Here is a 16,962-nt window from a genome sequence, read left to right as displayed (position 1 = left end):
AAACTGTTTCAACTCCTACCCTCAAAACGATGCTATAGAGCACTGCACACCAGAACAATTAGACACAAGAACAGTTTTTTCCCGAAGGCCATCACTCTGCTAAACAAATAATTCCATCAACACTGTCAAACTATTTACTGAATCTGCACTACTATTAATCTTCTCATAGTTCCCATCACCAATCTCTTTCCATTTATGACTGTATGACTATAACTTGTTGCTGGCAATCCTTATGATTTATATTGATATATTGACCATCAATTGTGTTGTAAATGTTGTACCTTGATGAACGTATCTTTTTTTTTTTATGTACACTGAGAGCATATGCACCAAGACAAATTCCTTGTGTGTCCAATCGCACTTGGCCAATAAAAATTCTATTTTATTCTATTCTATTCTAAAACATCCCCCTGCTCTTACTTTGATATTCCCCATTTTCTTTCTCAGGCTTCAAACATTCTCTTACACAGGCTGAATATGAATGACTACTTAAACTGTTTGCGGATGTGATGAAATTGGAATGAGAAAACATGGGCTTCCATCTCATTCTTTAAACTACGGCTGAGCAACCAACCTATGAGGCTCTGTTATTACTTGAACTCTATGTAGCTCCTACAATAGTGAAGTTCCAGAAGTCTTTAAAACTGTGGCTGTTCTCCTAGGGCAATGATGGCTAACCTTTTTGCCGTCGCATGCCAAAAGCTGGAGGAGGTCACACGTGCATGCCCACACCCATAATTCAATGTGCCCTCCCCATGCACCCCCACCCCCCGTGCTCCCCCTGCTTTTGGCATGCGGCATGGCAGGCCCGGGAGGCTCATTTTTTGCCCTCCCCAGGCTCCAGAAGCTTTCTTGGAGCCTGGGGAGGGCAAAAACAGCCTCCCCCTTCTCCCGGAGGCTGGAAACAACCCATTTCCCGACTTCCGGTGGGCCCAGAAGGCCCGAAAATCAGCTGGCTGGTGCATACATGCGCGCTGGAGCTGAGCTAGGGCAACACTCGCGTGCCCACAGATATGTCTCCACATGCCACCTGTGGCATGTGTGCCATAGGTTCACCATCATGGTCCTAGGGCTTGGAGGTGGGTATTTATGGAGGCCTTGCTAGTTTGGGGAGGTTTTGGAATATCACAAATGATTGTCCTGATGTGTAGGATTCCCTTTCTCCCTCCCTCCCTCTGATTTAGGTGGTCCAAAATTGGAATAATAGATAGATAGACAGAATAGATAGATAGATAGATGGATAGATAGATGAATGGATGATAGATATATGGATATCTATACATAGAATAGATAGATAATGATAGAAAAAATCAGGGGTGTCAAACTCAATTTCATTGAGGGTACATCAGGGTTTGTGTATGATCTTGGGGGCGCCAGGGGGGGCATGGCCAGAGTGGGTGTGGCCTGCTCAATGTCACTCATGTCGGGGGCACCTGCGGTGGCACAAGCGCTCTGCCAGCAAAATCAGGTTCCCGAGCTCCATTTTTGGCTGCGGCAGTCTCCTGCCAGAGGGTGTTTTCACAATTTTCACTGGCAGAGACACCGCAGGCTGGTCCTTTGCTGTTTCCAGGGCAGCCCTGTGCGTTGGATCCAGGCCTTGAGTTCCACCCCTGAGATAGATATAGATAGATAGATAGATAGATAGATAGATAGATAGATAGATAGATAGATAGAGAGATAGATAGATAGATAGATTCATTGTATGCCATCAGGTTGTTGTCAACTCTCAGGGACTACATAGGTTTGTCCCATAATAGTACAACACTAATAATAAAAATAACAATAATAATTCCTAATCAGTGTGTCCAATGGTTAATGGTTAATAAAGATAGAGAGTTGGACTCTATCAACTATTAGAGACACAGTTTGCCTCCTTCTGCACAGTTCCACCATAACATTTTATTTTTCTATCTATTTCAAAATTTCTCCTGTAACAAATTAAAATTAAAAACAGAAAATGTTCTGTCTTTCTTCTCCCTCCCTCCAAAAAAAGCTGTATTAATTTTGTAGTTAACTAGTGGAAACTAGTCTTAACATGTTCCTGGATGAAAGTCATTAGTGAACGACAATATTCTTATTCAGAATTGACTTGATAACTAACAAGCTTTGTTCATGAGTATTCAGGGGGAAAATTTATTAGTATTCCCAGAATTTTTTTCAGCTATTAATGTTACATCATGCTATTAACACTGCACACTCATGCTCTATTACCCTTTGGAAACTATTATTCCTAGCATAAAGAAATGCAGCACGCAGTATATATTAATTGAATAGGAAGGATTTCCTACAAACAGTTTCACATTCAGTATTTCTTTCTTGAAGGTACTACTTTCTGGTCGATTTCTTACCTCTTGATTTGCAGACCAGGGAAGCAAATAGGCAGGCAGGAAGGCAAGCAGCTATATAGTTAACAACGGAGGTTAACGGAAACATAATGAACACCTAAAACGTGTTCTTAAAAACAGAAAAAAGAAAACATTTAGGTATATTAGCAATAGCATTTTGTAGCCCTCTTTAAGCACTTTACAGTGTCGGCATATTGACCCTAACAATCTGGGTCTTCATTTTACCCATCTCAGAAAGATAGAAGGCTGAGTCAACCTTGAGCCCAGTGAGACTCGAACTGCCAAACTGCTGGCAGCTGGCAGTCAGCAGAAGTAGCCTGTAGTACTGCATTCTAACCAATGCGCCACCAAGGCTCAAGTTAAGCTATACGGTAAACAGAAGTTAAAGACAAAGATAAGAAACTAGAAATATGAATGAATGGGCAGCAAAAGCTATAGGAAGTGCAGAGCTAGCCATATGTATGTGTTTCAGTGGGATCCATTTAGCAATATATATATAGCAATATAACTATATATTTCTGCTATTTAATAGCAATAGCACATACCGCTTCACAGTGCTTTGCAGCCCTCTCTAAGAGGTTTACAGAATCAGCATATTGTTCCCAACAATCTGGGTCCTCATTTTATCAACCTTGGAAGATATTGGAAGGCTGAGTCAACCTTGAGCCCCATTAGGATCGAAGGAATCGAACTACTAGCCATGTGAGCAGAGTTAGCCTGCAATATTGCATTCTAAACCACTGCGCCATCATGGCAAGAATAGGGAAGAAAACATAAACAATTCACAGGGTTATAGACTAGACTGGGATGTCAAAATAATATAGCATGCCAGTATAAAACTGCCCTATAAATAATTTCTTTATACTGTAGCTGCAACGAAAACATCACAGTTGTGGTGTCCAGGAAGTAAACAGAAATTGGGGTCCATCTGAAGAGTACTTTATCTTACCAACAACAGCAGCAACATCAACTGGTCTAAAAAAATTCCACAGCGATTAAGAGGTAAGAAGCAAAAAGCAATCCTTTTACTAGGAGGAAAGGCTAAAATATTTGGATTCTTTTAGCTTGGAGGGGGGAAAAGAATGATAGAGCTGGAACATGACTCAGCTATAAGATTCTGTATGATCCAGAGTAATATAGAATAGAATAGAATAGAATAGAATAGAATAGAATAGAATAGAATAGAATAGAATAGAATAGAATAGAATAGAATTTTTTATTGGCCAAGTGTGATTGGACACACAAGGAATTTGTCTTGGTGCATATGCTCTCAGTGTACATAAAAGAAAAGATACCTTCATCAAGGTACAACATTTACAACACAAATGATGGTCAATATATCAATATAAATCATAAGGATTGCCAGCAACAAAGTTACAGTCATACAGTCATAAGTGGAAAGAGATTGGTGATGGGAACGATGAGAAGATTAATAGTAGTACAGATTTACTAAATAGTTTGACAGTGTTGAGGGAATTAATTGTTTAGCAGAGTGATGGCCTTCGGGGAAAAACTGTTCTTGCGTCTAGTTGTTCTGATGTGCAGTGCTCTATAGCGTCGTGGAGTATATGATCATGGAGTAGAGAAAGTGATCAAAGGGAAAAAAACAGAGGGGGGCTCATATCAAGTCACTAAATGGTCTTATTGAGATTTCCCTCTATGTGGTGAAATCTGCTGATTCCCCTGAGTGGGATCTTATACAGTATGTCTGTCTAAGTAGGGAGGGGGAACAGTGCTCGCTCACCCTCATAGAATCACCCCATGAAATAAATTATCCCATTCAGATAAAGGAGCTACTTCTTTTTACAATGTAGAAACTGTGTAGCGTGTGCTACCAAAAGAAGAGGTGATGACAACCCTTGGGATCAGTGGTGGGTTGTCCCTGATTCGGTCCGGATCTTGCGAACCGGTAGTAATGGTGGCGGGAGGCTCTGCCCACCCACCCCTACGTCATTACTGACGATCTACACATGCGCAGAAGCTTCTTCAGAAGCACTCCCATTGCAAACTGGTAGTAAAGGTAAGTGGATTGTGAGTCACAAAGAACTGATTCAGCAAGAATGATTACTGTATTTTTCAGAGTATAAGATGCACCTTTTTCCCCCCAAAAAAAGAGGGTGAAAATCTAGGTGCATCTTATACTCCGAATGTAGCCCCGCCCAGCTTCTCAAACAGAGGTTTCAGAGGCTGAAAAAAGCATCAGAAACGAAGCTTCAAAAAAGAAGCCCCCCAGACAGAGCTTCAGAGGCTTTTTTTTTTCTGAAGCTATTTCAGAGGCTTTCAGAGGCAGAAAAATAAGTTTTTTTCTGAAGCAGAGTTTAGAAGTTTCAGAGGCAGAAAAAAAAGCAAAAAAAAAAGCAAAGCACAGAGCTCACAACCAAGGAACCTGTTGCTAAAATTCACTTCTGGGAACAGCTGGTTGGGGGTATTCCGGGAGGTAGATCCACCTGCCAAACAGCTTTTTTCTTATTTTCCTCCCCAAAAACTAAGGTGCGTCTTATACTCTGGTGTGACTTATACTCTGAAAAATAGGGTAGGTATAATGTTCTGTAAAGCTTTATTATACAGAAACCATTTGATGGTTCTGGGAGACTCACAATGAGAAAGAACCAAGAGAATAAAAACTTCCTGTAGCAACTTCCTTTACAGGGAACGAAGTTTTGGTGGTACCTATCACAAAAGCTGCAACTAATTGTTTATACTTGGCTATTTGCTTTTTTAATCAAAGGGTACCACCATTGTCAACATGATTGTGAAACCAGAGTGGTCAGAGGTGAGTGTATAGAATTGGTATGTATGTCTTCTCCATGTCTTGAAATTGTTAACACCTGGAAAAGATGTTTCATTATCATAATTTTCATCCTATATAATTTTACATAGAATGAAAAAGGTTCTATGAATGATACTCATCTTTAAGAAATGCAAGGATCTCCAGTGATTAAAAGGAAGCACAAAATGAGGCAGAACCTGAGGTAAAAGAAACAAGAAAACAGAATTGTAGCCTGAATTAAAGTGTTGTTGGATAAATGACATTACTGAAAGTAGTAGAGTTGGACCACCAAATTGCTAATCTGTTCTGTTTTTTTTTTTTTTTAATCAGATGTTGGCATTATCTGCCACTAATTACTTTTCCATTTCCACTTGTAATTATTCCATTGAATGTTTGTAGTGAGAAGCTGAAAATGAAGCAGATCACTGAGAAAGAATTAATTGTTAATGAATAATCAGCAGTAGGAAGCCAATTTCATTATCTTCAAAGAAGTAGCCAGAGATTAAGTACTAACTGTGCTTTCCTTAACATTTTTTTTTCTTTTGTGCACAAATGTAAAGTAACTACCAAATAATCAAATCCCAACTTCATCAATTATTTTCTATTATGTGGAGTGATAACCAATTTTGGTCTTTGTTGTTTAATGTTAACGGTAGAATTCATACTGTGAAATGCTAATTGGAAGGTGTTACATTCGGTGGGTGCTTGGCCCAATTATTACAGCATCTTCATTATTATCGTATGATCCTATGAAGGCTGCATGATGAGAATTACTAAATTTGCTATGATACAATCTTCACCCGATTAATAAATTCAGGATATTATTCAATGAGTTACTAATAGTCTATAACGCGGATTTCCATGGAGGACAACAAACATACATGAACATCTATAGGATTAGTAATCTGTTGAGAAAAGTTTTTGAAACTAATATATGATAGCAGCATTCCAATATCTCAGGGGTTGCCACAAAGAAGAGGGAGTCGGGATGTTCTCCAGAGCACCTGAGGGTAGAACAAGAAGCAATGGGTGGAAACTGATCAAGGAAAGAAGCAACTTAGAACTAAGGAGAAATTTCCTGACAGTTAGAACAATTAATAAGTGGAACGACTTGCCTGCAGAAGTTGTGAATGCTCCAACACTGGAAATTTTTAAGAAAAGGTTGAATAACCATCTCTCTGAGATGGTGTAGGGTTTCCTGTCTGGGCAGGGGGTTGGACCAGAAGGCCTCCAAGGTCCCTTCCAAGTCTGTTGTTGTTGTTGTTGTTGTTGTTGTTGTTGTTGTTATCATCATTATTATTATATTGAAAATGAATGTATTTCTTGGCATTTAAATCTTTGACCTGGTGGTTCAGATGCAAGGCTAGAAAGCAGGAGACTGTTATTTCTGGTCCTACCTTAGTCATGAAAGCCAGTAGGGTGACTTTCTCTCTCAGCCCATCTCACCTCACAGGATCATTGTTATGGAGAAACCGGGGAGTAAAATGTATTTTTACTTTGCAAATTTTACTTTACAAATACTTTGGCCACCTAATGAGAAGGAAGGACTCACTGGAGAAGAGTCTAATGCTGGGAAAGATTGAGGGCAAAAGAAGAAAGAGACGACAGAGAATGAGGTGGCTGGATGGAGTCACTGAAGCAGTAGGCATGAGCTTAAATGGACTCCAGAGGATGGTGGAGGATAGGAAGGCCTGGAGGAATGTTGTCCATGGGGTCATGATGGGTCGGACACTGTCCTTCCCCACTTTAGACCCACAAGCTGGCCTTCAGCCAGTGGATTCACGGCTCTTATTAGTCCTGGAAGAGAAATCGCAGCTGCCTGCCAAAGTTCAAACAAATGACTCACGTAACGAGACTTTCAGCTCTTTTTGAAATGGATCAGCTAAACTTTGCTTCCCGTGGAGTGAGAGCAGTCCCAAAGCTCCTTATATATCCTGTGGGATGGGGCTCCTGCCCCACCCTTCCTTTTGATGATGCCGCCTCTCTAATCTTCTGAAGCGTGGGTCAAGCGAAGATTGATTATTATTATCAGCTGGGTCTGAAAGCATAGCCTGGGGAAGGGAGGAATCAGGGGATGACGGCCTCATTACATCCTCTGACTGGTCTGGTTCTGGCTCCTGGAGCCAAGCCAAAGAAATCGGTGCTCCCGAGGTAAGCCTTACTGGCCCTTTTCCCTCACTCTTGGAGTCACTTTCGGGCATGGGGCCAGGTTCGGGGGCTGGAGTCACAACATACACGACTTCGCAACTAACAATAACAACAACATGTATTAGGTATGATTTAGGAACCAGAAATTTGAAAAATCGACTTCGCAACTAACAGCAACAACAAAATGTATTAGGTATGATTTAGGAACCAGAAATCTGAAAAATCCCAACATTAGCCTCAAAATGATTTTGTCGATTAAATTCTTATTCTCAGCTTTTATTTCTCCTTTCTTATTGAGAGTAAGCAAGGTTTCAAAGCTCATCCAGATATATGGAGTTAATCTTGCAATCCTGGAGGCTTCTTTATATGAAGTGGAATTCAGTGGAACTTATTTGTGGATGCAAATATAGGTTGACTACTAAGCATATTATACTTTATATCACACCTTTCTTGTTGGATAGATTGTGCTATTTCACTTCTGATTTTTAACTGAAATTCATAAAACAGATTAAAAAGCCCTTAATCATCAAATGATTACATGTTTGTCAATTTGGGGGATTCTGAAAGCTTCTACATGTCTATTTCCCTATGGTAAAGGCAGTGGCATAGCAAGGGTTGTTTTGTTTTGGTTTTTGTTTAGTTTTTATTAAATTTGTATGGTTCCCAACTCCCTATCAAGTGATTCCGGGCTTGATAATGTCAATATCACATTCAATCAAATGATTAACATAATTAAGCAGTTGGCAATCCTTACAATTATGCTGAATTAAGCACCCAGTGGACAGACCTGAACCTTATCAATGTTACCAAGTTCACCCATCCAGATCTCATCAAAGTTGACTCCCTCAACCAAACTTAAGACACAGATTTTATTGTCTACTCTTTAACACCAGTCTATAAAGAAAACATAGACAAGAGAAAGTGATCATCAGAAATCATCTACATGTCCTGATATTCTGATGCTGCATTTTCCTTCAACGTTTCCTTCAACGTCTCCAATATGAAATGATCATGTTGTGATGATTTTTACAGTGATGCTACTAACTCTACTCCCCTCCACTTTTCCATTTCAGAATCTCTGTGAAGCTTCACCAAGGGGTTGAATTTATATTTACCAACAATTGTTGGTAAATATAAATTCAACACAAAAATAGTTTGTTGTGAAAGTGAAGGCTCCTGGATTGGGGCGGAAAGGCGAAAGCAGAATCAGTACAATCAAGTAGAATCAAGTACAAACTTAATGGACATTACGTAACTGACGACCCCCACCCTGTCAAAGATCTTGGAGTTCTCATATCAAATGACCTTAATGCCAAAGCCCACTGCAACTACATAGCAAAAAAGGCCCTAAGAGTTGTAAACCTAATTCTATGCAACTTCTTTTCTAAAAACTCTACACTACTCACCAGAGCATACAAAACATTTGCCAGACCTATTCTTGAATACAGCTCATCCATCTGGAACCCATACCTCATCTCTGACATAAATACAATAGAACAAATCCAGAAATATTTCACTAGAAGAGTTCTTCACTCCTCCGAAAACAACAAAATATCTTATACCAACAGACTTGAAATCCTGGGATTAGAAAACTTACAACTCCGTCGACTCCAACATGACCTGTGTTTAACACACAAAATCATCTATTGCAATATCCTTCCTATAAAAGACTACTTCAGCTTCAATCGCAATATTACAAGAGCAAAAAATAGATTCAAGCTAAATGTCAACCGCTTCAAACTTGATTGCAGAAAATATGACTTCTGTAACAGAGTTGTTAATGCTTGGAACTCATTACCTGACTCCATAGTCTCTTCTCAAAATCCCAAAATCTTCAACCAAAAACTGTCTACTATTGACCTCACCCCATTCCTAAGAGGACTATAAGGGGCGTGCATAAGAGCACAATAGTGCCTACCGTTCCTGTCCTATTGTTCCCTTCATTATATCAAATTAATATTATTGATGCATATTTTTACTTATATATTTTCTTCAATACATTTTGTTTTATCTATGACAATTGTTTGTGTATACTGTTGTGACAAAATAAAATAAATTTAAAAAAAAAGTATCCTCTGTCCCATATTTGAGTAGACCAGTTTGCCTTGATAAAAAGCACTTCTTCACCAAGGCGGGGGGGGGAGGGGGGGGAGAGACATACACAGTTTTACAACCACATCACATTATGGAAATCATGTATTCCATTTTATTATCACATTTAGGCCCTGTTCTGAGTCATTCCATTGATCTAGCTAGCCAGTACAGGTATATATGGTTTTATTTTCAGCTCAGTTTTTAAGAAGATAACGTGGGAATAGTACGATTGAACTGTAGCTGGACAAGAATTTGCTTTGCTTTGTGTGCTTCAGCAGCAGTGTTAAAACACAACCACAAACCACTTGTTAGTTTTCACAGTGCAGTAGTTCCTTTTAAGAAATTCGCACTTTGTATTTTAGAAAACAGCATTGTGAAAGACACATATTTGGGGAAATGGTTTGCCTCATGGCCCAAATCTTCGTGGGGTAGGGGGGAAGAGAACATATTATGCTCTATCAAATCCTGTTCCTCTCAAAAGTGGCGTTCCTCAAGGCAGCATTCTTGGACCAACACTCTTTATATTATACATTAATGATCTCTGTGATCATATTACAAGTAATTGTGTTCTCTTTGCTGACGATGTCAAACTATTTAACACCACCAACAATACAGCTATCCTTCAAAAAGACCTTGACTTTGTATCCGATTGGTCTAAAACTTGGCAACTCCAAATCTCAACCAGCAAATGCTCAGTCTTATATATTGGAAAAAAGAACCTAAACACTAAGTACAAGCTTGATGGACATTACCTTACAGATGACCCCCACCCTGTTAAAGACCTTGGAGTTTTCATATCAAATGATCTAAGTGCCAAAGCCCACTCCAACTACATCGCAAAAAAGGCTCTAAGAGTTGCAAACCTAATCTTGCATAGCTTCTTCTCCAAAAACACTACACTACTAACCAGAACATATAAAACATTTGCCAGTCCAATTCTTGAATACAGCTCGACTGTCTGGAACCCATACCATATTTCTGACATCAATACAATTGAACGTGTCCAGAAATATTTTACAAGAAGAGTTCTCCACTCCTCTGAATACAACAAAATATCTTATGCCACCAGACTGGAAATTCTGGGATTAGAAAATTTAGAACTACGCCGCATTCGACATGATCTGAGTTTAACTCATAAAATCATCTATTACAATGTCCTTCCTGTCGAAGACTACTTCAGCTTCAACAATACATGAGCACACAATAGATTTAAGCTTAATGTTAGCTGCTCCAATCTTGATTGCAGAAAATATGACTTCAGTAACAGAGTTGTTAATGCTTGGAATAAACTACCTGACTCTGGTCTCTTCCCAAAATCCCCAAAGCTTCAACCAAAAACTGTCTATTATTGACCTCACCCCATTTCTAAGAGGTCTGTAAGGGGTGTGCATAAGAGCACAAGTGTGCCTACCGCTCTTGTCCTATTGTTTCTATAGTTATTACATGCTTATGCTTATATATACTGTGCGACAAAAATAAATAAATAAAATAAATAAAATAAATATTTGGAGAAATTAATTAAAAAGTAGCCTGTTTTCGTTATATTTTTAAACAAATAGTTGCACATTGTTAAGAAAGAATGGGTTTGCAATTCAAAAACAAAATGCAGTAAAAAGCAAACAATTCATCCCCTCCTAACTCAGCCACTTCTCAGTTACTGAATATTTTGAAAAATGTAGACTATGGAAAAATATAACTGTAACACAAATCATGAAGGATAATTCTAGTTTGTCTAAGTTTAAAAGCAAGCCATGCTATGGATTATGACAATTTCTTCTTGGGTTTCCGATGCCAACCAATTTATTTTCCTGTTGGCAATTTATTTGGTCTTTCTACCTTTTTGTTAAAAACAGAATAAAACATGATCTTATATCAATCTTATAACAATATTCGTATGCACCAAGACAAATTCCTTGTGTGTCCAATCACACTTGGCCAATAAAGAATTCTATTCTGTTCTGTTCTGTTCTGTTCTATTCTATTCTATTCACTTCTGGCAATTGATTTGTCATTTCTCTCCCCATCCAAATATTGTACAATTCCAGAATATTTCAGTGAATCAAAATTTGAAATTCAGCTAGGACTGTGTATGTGGGTGGGTGGCGAGGTGTAATGTAAATATGCCTCAGTTCACAAATGTACATGTTAATATATTTGAATATTCTTACTTTAGAATTGCCCACTGCTAACTAAAAATTGGAATTTATAATTTGCAGCCTGTGACAGTCTTTCTCAGAACAGCTTCAGGAGAGCAAGTATGATGCTCAACAGAATTTCATTAGACCAGAAGAACTTTGAAACTGTTCTTCTTTGTGCAACAACAACTCAATAACGAAAAATATGTTGTCATTTTTTTGGGCATTTATTTATAGGCTCCTAAATACCAAACAAATTTTAGTGTAGCATACATAATTCTGCATAGTTTTAAGGGTTTTCATTAAACTATAAGTGAATTGGCCTTCTGGCTGAAAATCTGTTTTCCTTCGCATTCCCTTCTCTCCTGCTTTTATCTATTCCCTCTTAAATTCCACAAGGATTGTGTAGATTTTATTTGAGTAGGTCCAAAGTGCAGCTGCTCTAGATAAGTTTACTCCCTTAACATTCAAGGCATTGCTAATATTCATCTTTTCCATTAAATTGTTCAATCTGGATGCATTCCAAATTTATTTATTCCAATAGAAACACTAATTACACAAAACATATTAATAAAGGATGGAAACAAGATTAAAATTCTTCTCTTTTTAGTATTCTAATGTGAAGTTATTTTAAAGGGCAAACTGGGATCTTCCTAACTTTATTTGAGTCTCTAGAAAATTCATTTTGGTTTCCTTAAAAGAGAAAGCAGGTTAGATGCAAACAAAATAGGTTGGAGAGTCCAGGTCTCCCTAACATTAACTTAGGTAAAGGTAAAAGTTCCCCTCGCATATATGTGCTAGTAGTCGTTCCCAACTCTAGGGGCTCATCTCTGTTTCAAAGCCGAAGAGCCAGCACTGTCTGAAGATGTCTCTGTGGTCATGTGGCCGGCATGATTAAACACCAAAGGCCCACAGAACACTGTTACCTTCCCACCAAAGGTGGTCCCTATTTTTCTACTTGCATTTTTTACGTGCTTTGGAACTGCTAGGTTGGCAGAAGCTGGGACAAGTAACAGGAGCTCACCCTGTTACATGGCACCAGGGATTCGAACCGCTGAACTGCCGACCTTTCGATGGAGAAGCTCAGCGTCTTAGCCACTGAGCCATCGCATCCCTGAACATTAACTTAGAATCTTAGAATTGAAAGGAGCCATCAAGACCAATCCTGCTCTGTGAAGGAGCCCAAATGAAGGCATTTGACAGATGGCTGTCCATCTCTGCTTGCACACAGCCAGTGAAAAGGAGCTTTTGTCTCTTTGGCAATTCATCCCATTTCAAAATGCTTTTCATAACATTTATTCCAAATGTAACTCCTTATGTTCCATGCTTTGAACTCCAGGAAGACAACACGCACCTTTCTTCTGAGTAACACCCTACTCTCTACAAAGCGGGCTGAAGAAAACAAATTCTTGAACATGTGCCAATTTCCAGAGCTAAACAGATTCCTACATTTTCTACATCCTGGGAAAAAATGGAAAGTTGGCAAGCTATGTGGCATATATCATCATGAGGTATATTTATGTTATTATTTATTTATTTAAATGTACAACGTTTAGGAGCTTGGTCAGGAGTCCTAAAAAGTCTGGTGGTGAGAAAGACCATATATACCAGTCAATCATTCCTATTTAATCATTTTCTGATCCTATGGGGATAGGCTCAACCCCATCCTTCTGTGAGTTCCATTTCAGATTGCTTCTCCTGGTGTTGGCTGTTTTTCTAGCAGAAGGTCTTTGCCACATGGGGATACGTCTACATCCTCCCTATTCATTGCTAACACTGTCCTGCTGCTACAACACTTTTGACTTTTTCATTAGTTAGGTAGGCATTTGAATTGTTAGGATTTTGCAAACCATTTTGTCTCTTTCTTGCCATAGGAAATACAAGCTTCCAGTCTTTGTTGACCAGAGGTGGGTTTCAGAAGGTTCTGACCAGTTCTGGAGAACCGGTAGCAGAAATTTTGAATAGTTCGGAGAACCGGTAGTAAAAATTCTGACTGGCCCTACCCCCATCTATTCTCTGCCTCCCAAGTCCCAACTGATTGGGAAGAAATGGGGATTTTGGAGTAACCTTCCCCTGGAGTAGGGTGGGAATGGAGATTTTACAATATCCTTCCCCTGGATTGGGAAGGGAATCTAGATTTTGCAGTAATTTTCCCCTGCCATGCCCACCAAGCCACACCCACCCAAGCTATGCCACGCCCACCAAGCCACCCCACAGAACCAGTAGTAAAAAATTTGAAACCCACCACTGTTGTTGACCTATTTGCTTAAGAGCCACCCCAGAGGCTTAGAACTAGTAGTCGATGAAGGGGAAATTGAACTAGAGTTATAGTCTTTGAATATCAATATGCTGCTGCAGGTAGATTTTGAATCAGTTCTCATTTCATAACAGCTTTCCAAGGCAGCCCCTATATCAAGCACTTACAATGCATCTCAATATTTGTTAAGCATGTATGATGATGGCCAAAGTGGTACCACATCACATTTTTATGATCAGATCTTGGGTTGGGTTCTTTGTCTATATCTCTCACACGCACACAGGCATGCCATCTTGCTATGGAATTTAATGCAAATCAAAATGCTGAATGTTTCTGCCAGTGATTTGCACAGGTAACACAGAACAGGTTGAATTCCTCGTTAATTGTACATCCAAATTCAGCCACAACGTTTGGAAGCATATAAGTCTCTAGGGCAGCGGTTCTCAACCTGTGGGTCGCGACCCCGTTGGGGGTTGAATGACGATTTGCCAGGGGTCGCCTAAGACCATCGGAAATATGGGAAATATACTTGAGAGTTGAAGAATCACACTCCAATAGTTGATTCCACAAGCCAGCTGCAGGCTGTTCAAATCGCTAGCCGAATTCGGCTTCAGGCGCGATGAATTAAAAAAGAGATAAATCTTTGCTCTGATGTCTCCCTCTCAAGCCAGCTGCAATCACTCCCAATCGCTAGCCTAATCTGGCTTCAGGCGTGATAAACTTAATAGGGGAGGAGTCTCCGCTTTAATGCCTCCGTCCTCAAGGCAATCACAAGCAGATCAGATCGCTAACCAATACGGCTTCAGGCGCGATAAATTCAAAAAAAGTTTGCCGCTTTCCCCCCCCTTCTGCGGCTGCTGAGGCACGCTGAGATCCTCAGGGTCACCACATCGTGGGGAATTGTATTAAAGGGGTCGCAGCACTATAAAGGTTGAGAACCACTGCTCTAGGGGGCCAGATGTAGCATCTCTGCTCAAAGGAGGTGCCAGATAAGCTAGGTTTTGGCTTAACAGAAAGTTAGAAGATCCAAGGCCACCAGCCATTTCATCCAGCTGTAGGGTAGTGACAGCCTCTTTGATGTTTGCTTGCTGTCAGCTGCCATGGTAACGGGGAGGGGGGGAGATTGGCATTTGGGTGGGGAAGTGAGCTGGAGTGAAGACTGCCTGTGTGAACAAAAAGGAAGGAATGCTCTCATGATCTACTGCGCGACTGAATGGAGTTGTTTATACCTAGTCAAGGTCAACCGTCCGGGAATAACAGATGGACGAAAACACCTGAAGATGTGCCCCACATGACACCATATGGGTTGGGGATTGGACATTCAGCCTGGGTCCTCGGGGGGCGGGGGAGGGATTTGGGGAAACTTTAAATATGTAACTTTCATCCCTTTTGGCTCAGATCTTGCTTTTCTTTTGTTGCTATCATTTCAAACTCAATAAAAGTACCTCTTATCTACAAACATGGATTTGGGGGTTTTCTTTATTGGGTTTTGAACGGAGGCACGCCTGACAGGTAGAGAGGGAGATGTATGGCTGTTCCGTGGACTCTGCTGGGACACCTTTTGGTTTTTTTTCTCAAACTTTGCCTAGTAAGCACTCATTCTTTTTCATTCTAACTAATTGCTTTTTTCTGTCTTCTTCTTCCTCTTGTCCCCTATGCCTTTTTTGTCCTGGCTTTTAGACTGCAAGGAAGAGTCAGGATTTATCTTCCTGCTCTTATGAGTAAGCTATTGAGACAAGCATGGAAGAAAATTAGTTAAAGGCTTAAGTTACAGCTGTTTAATTGACTAGTAGTTTTAATTTTCAATTTATATTTCATGGTATATTATTATAAAAGAACTGTACAATGTTTAGAATATGTTACAGTGGTCTTATAAATAAAAAGAGTAACTAAAACATGCATTCTGTCTCTTTTCTATCATTCCTGACTATACCTAGAAAACACCTTATTATTTGCAGTAATCCCATCAGAATTATACTGCACATGGTAATGCTAAATAGTTGTCCGGATGTAATTTTATTTATTTTCCACCCTTATCAATATTTCTACTACTGGTTTCTATTGCATTGCTTTCATAGACATAAATTCAAATTAAATGGCCCTGGAGATACCTTGGTAATATTGTAGCTTGCTAAAGCAACATTGGTTGTAGTATGTGTGTTGGTTTGTTTGTTTCTGAAACATTGGTTTTCTTAAATGCTGTTTCTTGGACCACATTTCTAATCCTCCTCTCTATTTTTCAATGCTTGCCAATTCAAAGTGTTCATAGGACTTGTCTTATTGAAGAGAGGGAAGCTTGCACAAAGGTATCTTATTAAATAATGTTGCCAACATGAAGTTCATTATTATGCAAAAGCCATTCTCCGAACAGATTTGTTAATTGCTACACATTTGCATAATTAATGAACTCTCTGATGAATAATGCCTTTGCAGATTTGTGCAGCATTGTTTTAAAATAAATTATAAAATACATGTCAAATGAGGAGTGCTTTTTTAGAATCCCATAGCATTCTTGGAAAATTAATTACCAAGTGCTTGTCACATTAAAATGAGTTTGTAGTATTTGTGCTGTTGGTCTAAAATTAATCACAAAATGAAATGTCAGTTAATTAAAATACACCACTGTGTTGCTTTAAAACTAAAATTGAGAAAAAGTCTGGCAAAACTTTGAATACTTTTGTTGGTTATATGGATTTCAGTTTTTATTGCACTACAACAGTTATAACTGCCTTGGGACTTGTTAACATATTACTATTTCAGCAAATGAAATTTATTTTATTTTATTGCACTTTTACTCTTGAATAATGCTACTGACAAACAAAATACGCAAAGGAATGATATGGGAGAAATGGTACTTCAAGTACTGTTGTACTGTTGTGTTTATATTTGACCATTTTAGCTAATAAAAGTATAAATGTTTAAAAAGTTTATTAGAATGTGAATATTTCTTTGAATATAACATTTCCTCTTTCAAAATGCTCTGATACAGTCTCAAAAGCCATAATTCATGCACGGAGATATTTGTGAAATCTGAGCGAGGAACAGATGGGAATCATCCAATGATACGACTAAATAACATATTTATTGCTGTCTTCTAAGTTTGTTGGTCCTCACATTTTCATACAGTAATTATCTTCCAGCATGATTATGGGAAATGCAATCTCAATGTACCTGGCAGGCACCAGATTAGGAAAGTTTAAAATTTTTAATAGA

The sequence above is a fragment of the Ahaetulla prasina genome, chromosome 1 (assembly GCF_028640845.1).
Source record: "Ahaetulla prasina isolate Xishuangbanna chromosome 1, ASM2864084v1, whole genome shotgun sequence".
NCBI classification, from domain to species: Eukaryota; Metazoa; Chordata; class Lepidosauria; order Squamata; family Colubridae; genus Ahaetulla; species Ahaetulla prasina.
This window is presented reverse-complemented; position numbering follows the sequence as displayed.